This window comes from Xenopus laevis, chromosome 2L (assembly GCF_017654675.1).
Source record: "Xenopus laevis strain J_2021 chromosome 2L, Xenopus_laevis_v10.1, whole genome shotgun sequence".
Lineage (NCBI taxonomy): Eukaryota > Metazoa > Chordata > Amphibia > Anura > Pipidae > Xenopus > Xenopus laevis.
In genome coordinates, this window is record NC_054373.1 from 134,847,286 (window position 1) to 134,861,844 (window position 14,559).

At 35.0% G+C, this 14,559-nt stretch overlaps 1 protein-coding gene across 3 annotated transcripts in view; it reads left to right on the forward strand.

The window, feature by feature from the left end:
* LOC108708507 (protocadherin-9) overlaps nt 1-14,559 on the forward strand; it is a 1,160,994-nt gene that overhangs the window by 985,796 nt on the left and 160,639 nt on the right. The gene's annotated exons all lie outside the window — the stretch shown is intronic.

The following is a 14,559-nucleotide window of genomic DNA, read 5'->3' on the forward strand; positions in this document are numbered from 1 at the left end:
GAATTGTATAAAAGTACAAATAAAAGCCATTATCTATAAAACCATAAGTCCAAAACACTAGATCCAACACCTATATTCACTTAACCATCTTATGTGAAAAGCTATACCTATGGATGCAATTTACTGTTCCAGCCATTGCATTCATTTTCTATTTAATTCCCTACCATTTGTAAATGAAAGTCACATTGAGCAATCTAAAGGTCACGAGAGCTTTTGTTTTTTATCTGTTCAGTCATCCTTCCTTTGTAAAATGCAAAAGACCAATGTCACTCGTTCTTTGTTAATCCTCCTTGGAGAGCTTCAAGTTACTGGAAATGACACTAAACAGTAATTGCATATGTAGGACAATACTAAGGTCAACTAACTCCACTGTGACTATTTGTAGTGTGATATTTAGCCACAGCCAATTTCCTTTTGAGTTCTGTCAATTAAAAAAATAAAGTACATTTCTTCTTGCAGTAAAATGATATTAAGGAAAATCTGAAATGCACTACCACTTTACCATCTTCCATAGCAGTCTGTTTTCCAGTTCTGGTTTGTACAGAAATAACATTACACACCAATGTTGCTGATTTTTAAACCCTCAGAATGTTTAGTCTGTCGATTGTTTGTATACAGTCTATTATATTATTCAGCGATGTGAATGATAACATTTTTATTGGCAGTTAAAAATAATATTGTCATGTCAGGAGAGACAAGGAGAAACATAATTTAACCCTTTAAATGCAGAATCGTAGAATCTTCGTTCTGTGGTTAAAGGTGCTGAAATGCCACAGAACGCAGATTATACGTCCTGCCGCATTTCACTCTGGGGAAGCTAAGGAGTGGCTTTTAAAGCCTCTTCTGCTCCCCACTCTTTACCCCGTTCCTAGGCAATGAGCAGGAGGGGGAAACGAGTGGGCCTTTTGGCGTGATTGCCCAGGGACCCCATAGGCAGCAGCAGCAGCCTCCCCCACTTACCGGATCCGGCTCCGGCTCCATGATGGACTCCTGATCATCGTTGTACCTTCCTGCCTCTTCTTCAATGGACTTCAGCCAGCCTACTCCAGGTTAATGTGACACACACACAAATACCCAAACACACACATTTTACATTATTACACCCTTATACAAGAGTGTAATAATGAGGCTTTCCAAATCAGTTGGATTTTTGTGCGTAAAATAAAACATTTTTTCTGGTATAAATTTTGGTATTTAGAGCTATAAATCTTGTTGCATAGGTGGAAATGCACAAAAACTCAGGTTCTCCAAAAAAAAAAAAAACAATGTATAGTTTTCCTAGGTAAACTTAAGTTTTCCCCTCAGAAAATGTTCCTAAATTCCATATTGCAATTAATTTAAAAAAAGTTACTCCTTTTAAATGAAGTGCTTTCCTATTTTGGCTTCCGGGCAGGAATTAGAAGTGGGGCTAGTAAGAAAACTGCAGGTTTAAGCTCTACTCTGCAGCCTTACTTACATAGTTATAGTTAATTCCATTTGCACATTGTTCCAGTTGGATGACAGTGCATCACAGAGGACATTGTGCATGTGCTTAACTATGCGCACCCCTTACTCTCTACTGCCCATTTCTGTGTGTGGGATTTTGAATGGTGGGGTTCAGTGACTCTCTTCCAGAGGGATAGAGCATCCAGTGATTGGATATTTTAACCATTTAAATAATATGTATGAACTTTTTTTTTAAAAAAAAAAAACTATTTTAATGGGGAAAAGTTCTTAATTTGCAAAGTCCTGCCCTTCAGTGGAAATTTGCAAAAGGAGAACATCCACTTTAAACAATCAAAATAATTCTGATCTATAGTGACACTTCTTAAACAGTCAGATGTTGGTAGCTATGCTAACATTTGAACTTCTAGGTGTCTTTAAGACTTCACCATTTCAAATTTACCAAATATACCTTGACCCTTGAAAGTTATTTACACACTGTCCTTTATTTTTGTGTGTTAATGTCTGCCAAGGCATTGCTTGCTTAATTATACTAATTCAGGAAAGGTTTTTTTTTTCCAAATTCAGCCTGAATGATATGTTGTCATGCTGCATGCTGCAATGGTGTCATAAACTGCAATGGAATCTCTGTTTAAAATCATACATTAGTTGTTTTAATTTGGATATTCCCATCAATTATGGGAGACTAATGAACTAGAACTGATACTGAAACTTTATAGACATAGTTCAGTTCCACCATCAACAATCATAACTTTCTCCCAAAAAATAAATCAAAACTACAAATAAATAAAGACTTACAAAAATCTTAACTTCTAAATGAAATACATAGGTATAAGATAATGGGTTTCTAGTATTACATTACTTCTTGACAAATGGAAAAGAAGCAATGCTCTGCTCCAAAATTTTCCAATATGTATACCAACCGGGACTTAGAGCATAGTCTGGTTAGGTACTGATCAGTTTCCAACCACAAACTGGTTTTTGCCCTTGTTGAGGTTCATCAGTGTATTGCAGAGTTTTGTTATTAGAATACTCAAAGCTATAGAGGTGATTTCATATGAACACCTTTGACTTTCCAGTTTATGTGATTGAGAAACTCAGTGCAGTGATTAGAAATTATTTGGTTTGCTACTGTGTTGGATCACAGATTACTAGATATCTTAGTCATTGCTCTTCATAGCTGCTTATAAGTTCTACATACCCAGGGCAATAAAATGCATCAACTCAAAGGGAATAAATAAAAAATGTTAGAGAGAATATTGATTTTTTTTATCCCTCGGAAGGATGCATTACAAATCTTATGTTGCTGGCTGATATATTGCTGAAATTTTCTGTAGACAACTTCCATAAGAAAACTTTTTCATTAACTAACTCAGCCTGTGAATTAATCCTGTAAAGCTGTGAAAGTGCTCATCACATACTTGTGTGAGTGACAATAAGGTTCATGTATGAATGCCGTATAGTGTGCAAAATTCAAGTTTAGGATGTACATCTCCTTGTCTCCCCTCCCATTTCAGCAAAATTGCCAGGACAAGCCAATTTTTGCTCCGTCAATATGTTGTTATATGATGATCATTAGGATATGAGAACATGAAATGATACCTTTTTATTTTCAACTGATATTAGTTTTAAATAGTTAAGAATTATAGAACCTTTACTCTAGTCTCCTTAGAATCTCATACACATTTATATCTAAGTAGTAGCAAAAGTGGAGGCCATTGGGATTCCTAGTGTGAAACCTGTACCTAGGCCCCCTTTTTGCCCCTTAATTCAAACTCCCAATATTACTACCAATTTCTTGATGTCAAGCCTTCAATGCACTAATGTACTTTAGCCCCTGGATTTAGAATTGCAATTGTCCTAAACTGGGTCCCTTAGGCCTAATGCAGTTGCACACCTGCAATTGCTGTAATTATTAATATATGTAAGTTATTTATCAATGTTTGTATTTTTTTTTATTTTTGTGCTAATAATCATGAATTTGAATAATAATTCTCAATAAGCAAAAAAAAAAAAAAGAAACAAAACTCAAAAAACTTGAATATACAACTTTGGCATCTAAAAGCTGGCAAGGTCATGAAGTATCCCATGGGAGCTGTCCTACCCAAAATTTTATTTAAATTGAATTCCATGGTTTTATTCATTCAAGTTTTTTATATTTGGATTATGGCAAACATTTGCGTTTTGTTTTTAAATTGTGAGTTTATTTGAAGTAAAAAAAAAAAAATCACAAATTTGAATTTTGATAAATAGTACCCTAATGGGGTAAAGTTGGTGATGGAAAAACTATTCACACTATGAAAATGTATGCCTTTGCACAAAACAATTTCCTTTGGTGAATTTAATATAGCTTTTGTGAACCTGAATACTATTTAGTGACCACTTTTGAAAAAAGGATTGCAAATTATAGTTTATTAGGTAATAATTATTAACTAATAAACTATTATTAGTGTCAGTGAGCATGGTATTTAATAAAACCCTCTGAAAATGATTATGACACTTTCAAGCTCTTCTTAAAAGTGAGCAATATGCAATTATAATTTGCAATTCAATAGCAGTCTAAGGAAGAATATTACATTGCGAAATGTAATTCTCTTTGTGACTTTTATTATTGTAGTCCTTACAATCATGATCTAACAGCAAAGTAAATCAAATCAAGACATTACAAAATCACTGTAAACAGTATGTGTGTTTACATATTTGCACACATACATGTGTACATATACTGTAAATCACAAACTATTTTGAAAGGCCAAATAGCTGTTTTTGGTCAGTAAAGCTAAAATATCAATAAAGAAATCAGGGTAAAATATAAGAATGCATATTCCCGAGATATTACTCTGTGCAGCTATGTCCAGGTTAATGAATCCCATGACTGTTCATCTTTCACTTCTGTAATGACTTTAATGATTCTGCTTTCGCCAGCTGTCATTTGGTCACAGCTTGAGGGGGCGTTTTAAAACTCATAACCTAAAAATACATATATTTTAGGCAGCCATGTATCGCAAAGCTCATAGTGCCTATGCCGTTACATCATTTAATTATAATACATCTAATTGCATGTGTGAAACAGAATGATTTGTTTGTCTTTTTAAAAAGTTAATCTATTTTCCTATTTAAGGAGTGATACCCATAATTTAACATTAAATGACATCAGCAATGCTTATATTAATGTATCACTCTACATTGCTCTCTCTTATATAAAGGGACAGATTCATTTAAGATCAAATTGGGAAACCTGCACAATTCACAGCTGTTTGATATTTTATGACTTTTTATTCATATCTATCAACTGGACAAATCAATGTGAAACATTAGGGATCCATCTGAAAGCCCTGGGCACAATTGTAAGAGAGCTCCCCTAAGTGCATATTCTAAAAGCACTTGAGTTCAGGGGAGTGTTGCTCTTTGCAGGGAGTGTTGGATCAAAAATGACCAATTGCTGCCTTTTTTTGCACTCTGTGTGGTATTGTTAATGTGCCCAATCGCCTAAGCCTTTAATAGATTACAAAAGTGCAAGATGCACTTTTGAAAACTAAATTGCTGTGCACAATTATTTTTCTAAAACTCTAATGTAATTTTTGCAGGTGCAGCAACAAATACATGCATGTTGTGGCACTAAAACAGTGACAATGTGCACAATATTGACTTATGGTGTATGTAGAATCTTGGTCCACACACACACAGAAGGCTTTGGTTGAAGTCCTTATTCAAAAAACTGCAGAACTGCCTAGCCAGCTACACATGGATAGTGTCATAACCATAGAATACTAGGATACTCTAGGATTCTCCCTGGGCTGCAGTGGAGGGTGCCCTCTAGTGTCAGCAGTGCTGCATAGCAATAAACAAAACAAGTCATAATAAACATGTCTTTAGAAGGTTGTTACTAAACACTACAGTGTATAGTATAGTAGGGTGTGCCTTCCACAGAACAAATCACTGCATGCTTAATTTTTATCCAATCTAGCGATTTTCACTTGCACTTGCATTCATAAATGAACCATTATGTCTTATACCGCCCCCCCAAGAAAAGAAATGGTGATGAGATATTGACTTATACACAGGGCTATAGACAATATTTTCGGTTAAATCTGTTAAAATCCATATTGGTTAAATGGATGCACCCATCCAATCTTTCCTAGAACAAATGTGTTGTTTTCAATAATAAATCTCAAAATTGTAATAAGTCAGTTGGATATAATTGACCTATAAAAACACTTGATAAATTTAATTTTTAGTTTAATTGAATGCCTTTTTAGTATCTTTCTGGCATTTGTTTGAAACAATTATTAATATAAATTGTTCTGCTATGTGACATTATCGAAGTGAATTTGCTTAGGTGTTTATTTCACTGGTGAATCTCAAGTCATATTACTCCATCATGTTTCATATTAATCACTGTCATATGAATATCCCAGTGCCTATGAAACTGTACATACTCACACCCCAGTAACAGTTTTGTTGTCTGTACTCAAGAGGAACATGGGGGATCAGATAGGTAATGTACTGTAAATAGCATGCAAAGACAATGTTATGATATATTAAAAAGAAATTGATTAATTTCTGGAGTCAGTATCTCTTTAATCTCCACCAGTTTGGGTGACAAATGATGTTGATTGGTATCAGTGTGAATTACCACCTGGAAAACATTTGTTTTGTGTTACAGGATTGGAATTGCTTTTTCCTGCGTTTTATGTTTGCTATACAATTCAAATGTTTTACTGGTGCTGATTTACACTGACACCAATGGAAAGGTATTCTCACAAATTTATGTCTCCTGCTCTGGAGGAAATTAAACATACAGTGTGTGTCATTGACCTTAAAGGGATACTGTCATAGGAAAAAATATTTTTTTCAAAATGCATCAGTGAATAGTGCTGTTCCAACAGAATTCTGCACTGAAATCCATTTCTCAAAAGAGCAAACTGATTTTTTTTTATATTTAATTTTGAAATCTGACATGGGGCTAGAGATATTGTCAGTTTTCCAGCTGCCCCCAGTCATGTGACGTGTGCTCTGATAAACTTCAGTCACTTTTTACTGTTGTACTTCAAGTTGGAGTGATGTAGTGATATCACCCCCTCCCAGCAGCTTAACAGTAGAACAATGGAAAGGTAACCAGATAGCAGCTCCCTAACACAAGATAACAGCTGCCTGGTAGATTTAAGAGCAGCACTCAATAGTAAAAATCCAAGTCTCACTGTGACACATTAAATTACATTGAGTATGAGAAACAACAGCCTGCCAGATAGCAGTTCCATCCTAAAGTGCTGAGGACCAGGTGAAATGTCTAAACACCAAAATTATAATTAAAAACAATACACTTGCTGGTTCAGGAATGAAATTGTATATTGTAGAGTGAATTATTTGCAGTCAACAGTGTAATTTAGAAATTAAATTGACACCATAAAAATCATGACAGAATCCCTTAAAAAGTACACTATCTGTGCTAAATGTACAGTAAAGATGTTTCTTATTAGTAGTAACCAAAGTATGCTGTCAGCTGTGTTGTGCAACAGGTGCAGGCTTTGTGTCGGTTATTATATTATCCCAATGAATATCCAGGTACTTGTTTTTCTAGTAATTCCTATAAATATACACAATAGTACCTTCTCATATATGTATAGGAAAACATTATTTTTTTGTTTTAATCCATTATCAGTTTACTTTACTATCTGTCAGGAAAATGTCCCAGTACATGCATGAGCAAGGACAACTAAATAAGCAAACCATCACATACACTTCAGTAAGAACTGAATTTGAACCCTTTACCTAAAAGTTTTACCTCATTCCCCATAACCTACAAAAAAAAGTGTGCTTCAGTCTTTCAAATCACTTGCATTGCTCCATGCCCCTGAGAATCATAAGTAAAGTTGGAAAGACATTTTGCAACAAAAGAATGGTTAGCTTAGTGCAGACGTGGGAGTACAAGATGTTTTTAGTCGTACTTTATATGGTATTACAAGGTCTTAATAGCCCTTTCGGAAATATTGTAGCAACTGCTGATCAATGAAGTTTATTTTCTGTACCATATAAAATAGGTCTATTTAACCCCTGGTGTACCATAATGAAGAACATCTTTTCAAAACCTCCACTTACTAAGTCTATATTTTCACTGCTGAAAGAACAGTGTGAGTGATGTGATTTAAATTTAAAGCATGTTCATTGCCATTAATTTTCAGTTTGTTTTCTCAACAATGGATAGCTACCATTATCCAACAAATATTTCCTGTGCATTAACCTTTAATTGGTGTGATTAATATGTAACTTGTTTTGGGAAAAAAAAATTAGAATGCTTTATTTTATATTAGATGTTGTTTCAGTCCCTTCATAACAGTTGAATTCATTTGGGTCTTATTAACTAATGAGTTACCCTCCCATTTAAATTGTAAGCTCTATGGGCAGGAATGTCCATCCTGGATGCTAATCTCTTAATCTTTATTTTAACTGTACTTTGTATGTATTTGGCAAGTGGTGCTATATAAATAAAAATATGCATACCCTATATAAAAGCTTCTACCACAGCTGACTACCCCAGGGCCTCTCCCAGACTCTGGACCACCTGAAGGTTAGCACCCTGTTACGCACAATTTAGAGATAACTTCTCTGTATCAGCCAAGCCACACTACTTCCAAGTCAGATTCACTGCTGCACTTTCTCAAACACAGCCTTACTGCCTTTCCATGCATATTCACATGCCCCTTGGTACTATGTCTCAAGCTCAGGCTCAAGCACAAACTCAAGCTCACTCTGTCTTTGTACTAGGCCCCTTGGTTCCGTGTCAGGTTTCTTCTTTAACACTGGTAACAGCCAGAACCCCCAGCTATTAAAGCACACCTCCTTTCCTCATACACCACACACAAAACATATATGAATGAAAGTGAACCATATTAGATCATGGCACATTCCTAAACAAAATTGAAATAATACTGACTGTTGGTAAACTATAACATTGTATCAGTGGAAAAAACAAATACATTGCTGTGTACAGCATTTTCTCAGAAATATTACCACATGTTTGGAAAACACTTCTTGGCCTGCTAGGAAGCACCTAATCTTCTATATCCATACTGTTTGGCTCTATGCCCTGACTAGAGATGTGTGGGGGCTCTGAAGCCCGTGGGTTGGGTGAGTTCAAGCCAACTTCCACACAATGTTTGGTTGCAGGTGGGTTCAGGCTCAACTCTACCCTGCACCCATCCCGGCCAACAATTGCACAGTGTCCAGCTTTTTCCTCCAGTGATGGCTTTTTATACACTCATGCCTGCATTCCCTGCTTCTTCCATGATGTTGGGCAGGTGTATAAATTGGGAAGTGCACCTTGTTAGGGTAAGGTTCAGATGATGTGTGGTCCTCTTCAATCTAAGTTGGTGCACTATGGCAAGCACATCTTTATTACTTCCATCTCCTCTGTCAGGGCTCTGTCTCATGAGCAATGAAGCCAGCTCTTTTTGTGAGGCTTGCTGTAGAAATCATAATAATATTTTAAAATAAGAATTTATACCCGCCCATCAAATATTCAGATTTTACAGTATATTAAGATACATGTATGCATGAGTATAACCTTATTTGACTAGAATTTGCTGTAAATTTGTTTTGCCCTCTAGTGGTTAAATCTTGCATAAACAACCTTGCATGGTTTAACTGTTTGACCTTGACTAGTTCCATGCCTAAATCATGATTACATCTTGTTAATGGAGAAGGAAAGTTGTTTACCACTTGGGGTGCCAAATGTTAGGTACCCCCAAGTGAATGTATTTACTTACTTGAAACTCTGGGCCGGTGCTCCTATTAGCAGAAAATTTCACTGGTCTGGGGTTATTCCAGCGAGCACCTTGGGGATCCTTTTCCGGCTTCTTCTTTCTTCAAATATCCCAGGGCAGATGCAGTAGAATGAATTAGCCAGCTTTTTAGTTAAAGTTCAGCTTTTCACTCTAATGCGCATGCGCAGCCGGGAGAAGAAAGAAGAAGCCAGAAGAGGATTGCTTCATGGTGGAATAACCCTAGGCCAGTGCAGTTTTCTGCAGATTGGGGCACCAGCCTGGGGTTTCAGGTAAGTAAATAAATTTATTTGGGGGTGCCTAACATTTGTCACCCCCAAGTGTGAAATGACTTTCCTTCTTCTTTAATGGTCACAAAATTTTTTAAAAACGTTTTTTCATTATAAAGTGCAATCATACAGTATATATCTAAAATTTTCTGTCAAGAACTCTAATCAAATCAGCAGAAGTAGCTTCTAGAATAAATGAAATTAAAATATTATTGTTTGTACCGTGTTCTAATATGCTAAAAATAATAATGATACAACATAACAGTTCTAGTGTCAGTGTAATTTTTTTTTTTAATGAACCTTGGGAATCTGAAGCTTTCCAGACCAATTAAGTGGAGATTAATTTCCTAATCATAGCAATATTTTATAACAGGTTGCACTGTGTTTCATGGTGGTTTTCATAGTTACTTTAGTAACACTCTTTCATTTGTATTCATTAAAGTCATTAGTAATGGAATCTATTCTATGCAATTTGTTAAATGGAATAAATGTACAGTACAGAAGCACTAACATTTGCATTATATTTACTTTAAATTCTTTAAGCACACTTTGTTTCATATTATGGTTTTAAAACAATAACATCATGTAAATGCGATATTCATTTATTTATAACATTGTGGTTGATCTTTTTATGACAGCAGCTACTGTATGTATATGTATATATATATATATATATATATATATATATATATATATATATATATATATATATATATATATACTGGTTACCCTTATGTTCCACTCTCAGGTACATGTACAAGCTCAGGTACAAGCTTCTTGATTAGTAGGTTATATCCAGAGCCAGTTAGGTAATAGGCACTGAATTAAACAATGGCAGCAAACTGTATTACACAATTTAAAAGTAAAATAAATGACACATGTTTGTGCATTTGGGCATCAGTAACTAGATGGGTACAGCTAGGCCCAGCATACTAGTGGCTAGCCGATGTGGTGACCATACAAACTAAAATAAAAACTTAAATTTTTATATTTATTGACTCTGCAATGGCAACCCATAGCATATGTATTATTATCTGAACACCAACATTATTTAGGGAAAAGGCTTGAGGTAAAGTTTTCATCTACTTAAAGGGATTCTGTCACGGGGAAACAAGTTTGTTTTGTAACAAAAATGCATCTGTTTATAGTGCTGCTCCAGCATAATTATGCAGTGTCATAATGTGTTTTTCAAATAAACAAACAGATTTTTTTATATTTAATTTTGAAATCTGACATGAGGCTAGACATGTTTCCCATGTGACTTGTGCTCTGATAAACTTCAGTCACTTTTTACTACTGCACTGCAAGTTGGAGTGATATCAGCTCCCTCATTTTCTCCACAGCAGCCTATGAATAGAACAATGGGAAGATAACCTGATAAATGATCCCTGGCAAAAGATAACTGCCCCACTGAGACTCCTCCAATTATGAGAATATGAGAAAAAATAGCTTACCTGAAAGTGGTTCCATTATGAAGTACAGGCTCTTTTAGAAAACACTCAATGACCTGAGATGACACCAATATTACAAATTAAAAAAAAAAAAACTTGTTGATCCAGGAATACATTTTTATATTGTAGAGTAATTATTGGTAAAGTAAAGTGCAATTTAAAAATAAAAATGAAACCATAAAAATCACAACAGAATTGCTTTAAACTGCCTAAATCATCATCAGTACAATTCATTTATACAATTTAGAAATTCATTTTGCCTAGTGTGTCCTGGAATAATGTCTAGTCACTGCTACTTCAGACCAGTTGCACCATATATTACCCAACACCACAAAGACTGCCCAAAGACTGCAATGTTTTTATAGACATTCCTCTGCTCAGATATAGCTGATAATAAATGCATTTGATTGTGATTGTGTGTCTTTTTGTATGGCTCTACAGTTATCCAAACTGATACCAAACTAGAAAACTGATTGTCAGCCACAATATGTTTTCTATTTAAATTGAATTTAAATTGAATTTAGCTCAAATAGTGTTTAAAGTTAGTATATGATATGGTCACCATTTGTGTACCAGTGCTTGTTTAGATGTACATTTAGATTTGTATCTTGTAACATGTTATACACACTTTACATACATTTTTATTGTGTCACACTTTTATTGTGTTGTGACATATAAAGCAAAACTCCAGAACATTTACTGTGGAAAACTTGCTAAACAAAGCCATAGTTACTAATGATCTGATCTGTGCTCTCCTGTGGACAATTTTATATTCATTCTTCCTAACAAGGATTGCACTGTCAAATAGATATAATTATTATTTATTGCTTTCTTTCAAACAATGAACAAAGAAATGTGGCAGAAGAATCAATGCCCGGTATGGTTATTTTACTAGGCAGTTATGTGACCATAATAAAGAAAACTGTGCATTTTTATGAAAACACCCTTTTTGCACAACAAATAAAAAATACACGTTAATACTGGCCACATGCAATGTAGTTAAATAGCCAGTACAAAAAGGTCCAAAATTAGGAAATACTTTATTTGGAAGCACAATATTATATAATTATAAAAAATAGCTGCAGTTCAGTAACCTGTTCGTATTTTAAAATCAGCTGTCAGGGAAGGTTGCGACATCAGTTTAGAGTGATGTTGACAGGAAAGACAGGTACCATGTGAGATGAAGAAGTACCAAATATTAATGAGTACAGGTATGGGATATATTATCCGGAAACCCGTTATCCATATAGCTTCTAATTATGGAAAGGCTGCCTCCCATAGACTCAATTTTATCCAAATAAGGTCTAAAACTAAGATCCAAACTAAGATCTAATTAATCCGTATTGGAGAAAAAAAACAAGCCCATAAGGTTCATTCAGTGTTTGCATAATTTTTTAGCAGACTTAATATGACTTGGTATGAAGATCCAAATTACAAAGAGATCTGTTATCTGCAAAACCTCAGGTCCTCAGAATTCTGGATAACAGGCATACATGTACTGGAAGCAAGTGTGCTTACCCAGCAAACATAAACTGCAGACACTCTAGAAAATACACACATTTTGGAGAAAAAATAGAAACTGAGAAATTGAGATTTATTATGCCCTGATCCTGCAAAAAGCCCAAATCTGAAGATCTACCATCTCAGACCTGTTGAGGTCCTGTATAAGTGATGAGCGAACTCAGGGTGTTTTGCTTATCAACAGATAAAATTTTTTTTTTTTTGAACTTTCACTAAAATGCATTGGAGCCAACGGAAAGGCAAATTTGCATCGCAGTTCAACTTAGCATTGTCTTACATTGTTATCTCCTTTCCACTAGGCCAGAAATTCTTAGGTTGAAATGTTTCATTTATTATGCACCTGTCTTTCCATAGTATAAAGAAGCAGCAGGCTAATTTCACTTCAAAACTATTCTGGGCTAAAAAAAAAAAAAGATAGCTAATCTCTTATCCCCTCCCCACATTTTAACTTTTAAAGGGATAATGTCATGATTTTTATGGTGTAGTATTTTTTTCTAAATTACACTGCTTACATTACATATAGTTCACTCTACCATATAAAATGTTATTCCTGAACCGACAAATTAACTTTTTAGTAGTGATGGGCGAATTTGCACCGTTTCGCTTTGCAGAAAAATTCGCGAATTTCGCACGAAATTCACGGAACGGCGAAAAATTCGCGAAACGGTGCCGGCGTCTCGTTTTTGACGCCGGCGCCCGTTTTTCGAAAAAAAACTCGGCGCGAATCGCGCAAATTCGCCGCGAATTCACGCCTGGCGAATAAATTAGCCCTATCACTACTTTTTAGCTGTAATATTGGTGTATAAGCAGCCATCTAAGTCATTATGCCTTATCTTGTGCTTTCAGAAGGAGCCAGAGCTTTATGATGGAACTACTTTTAGATAAGCTATTGTTTTTCCTACTCAATGTAAATGGAGAGTCGTGGTGGGACTTTTTACTATTGACTGTTATTCTCAAATGTTCTACTAGATGGGGCATAGGAGCATTTTTAGCAATGCAGGTGTCAGGAGCTGTTATCCTTTTACATTCCCATTGTTCTGTTGATAGGCTACTGGGGGGAAGGGGAGAGGGTGAAATCACTCCAACTTGGACTTGGAGATGGACTGATGTTTACCAAAGCAAATGGTACCTGGTAAACTAACATGTCTAGTTCTAAGTCAGATTTAAAAAAAAAAAAAAAACACATGTTTTCCCATGACAGAATCCCTTTAAAATACAGGCATGAGAACCCTTTCTATCTGCTATTGAAATTGCTTGTCACAATAAGACACTCCCTGCACTCTGAATCTTCATTTTAAATAAGCTTGCTTAATGCACTGAATGCATAGAAGGCATGTCATAGATAAAAATCTCCCAAAAGCCAATGATTGTAATGATGGGATCAGTTAAAAATCAGTTTTTTGTCCATTTTCCTATTTGTGATGAAGCCCTTTAATTTAGTATTAAATAATCATGACTCTTCTTACTGCCATTACCATTTTAAATTTCATGGGCCAAAGTCAACAAATTTCATTTATATGTATCTGATCCTCAACATATGAAAGACGATCATCTTGGCGCTTTTAGCTCAGTTACCATGTAAACACTTTTATACCTGTACATTCTATAAAGTGTCTCTCTTTTTGCTCATTCTTGCTTTTATAACAAAATAATGACATGCTTCATTTATCACTTAATTTAAAAAAAAATTGTAAAATTGTAATGAACAAGTTGAGAGCAACATTCACTACACAGTTGATAGACTACAACAGTTTATTATTTTTAAATACATAAACTGCATATCTTCTGACTTTCTAAAAATTTTGCTTGAAATAATGTTTTCCATCAACTTGCCTGGTCTATTCAAAGACAAAGTTATGTTAGACTTAATTTTACCACTTTCACTAAAAAGTCTTGGCAGCTTAGGATCAGTTAACAAAAATGATTGTGCTTTAATCTATCACATGTGTGCAATATTATTGTACCCTAGAGAATTTGCTTAACTACTAGTTGTCATCAAGTTGTTTAGGCTAATGGAGTAGGTCCCTTCATATGTAACTTTCCTACATGGTGGTACAACCGGCTTCAAAATTCTGAATTGTAGCAGTGAATAGT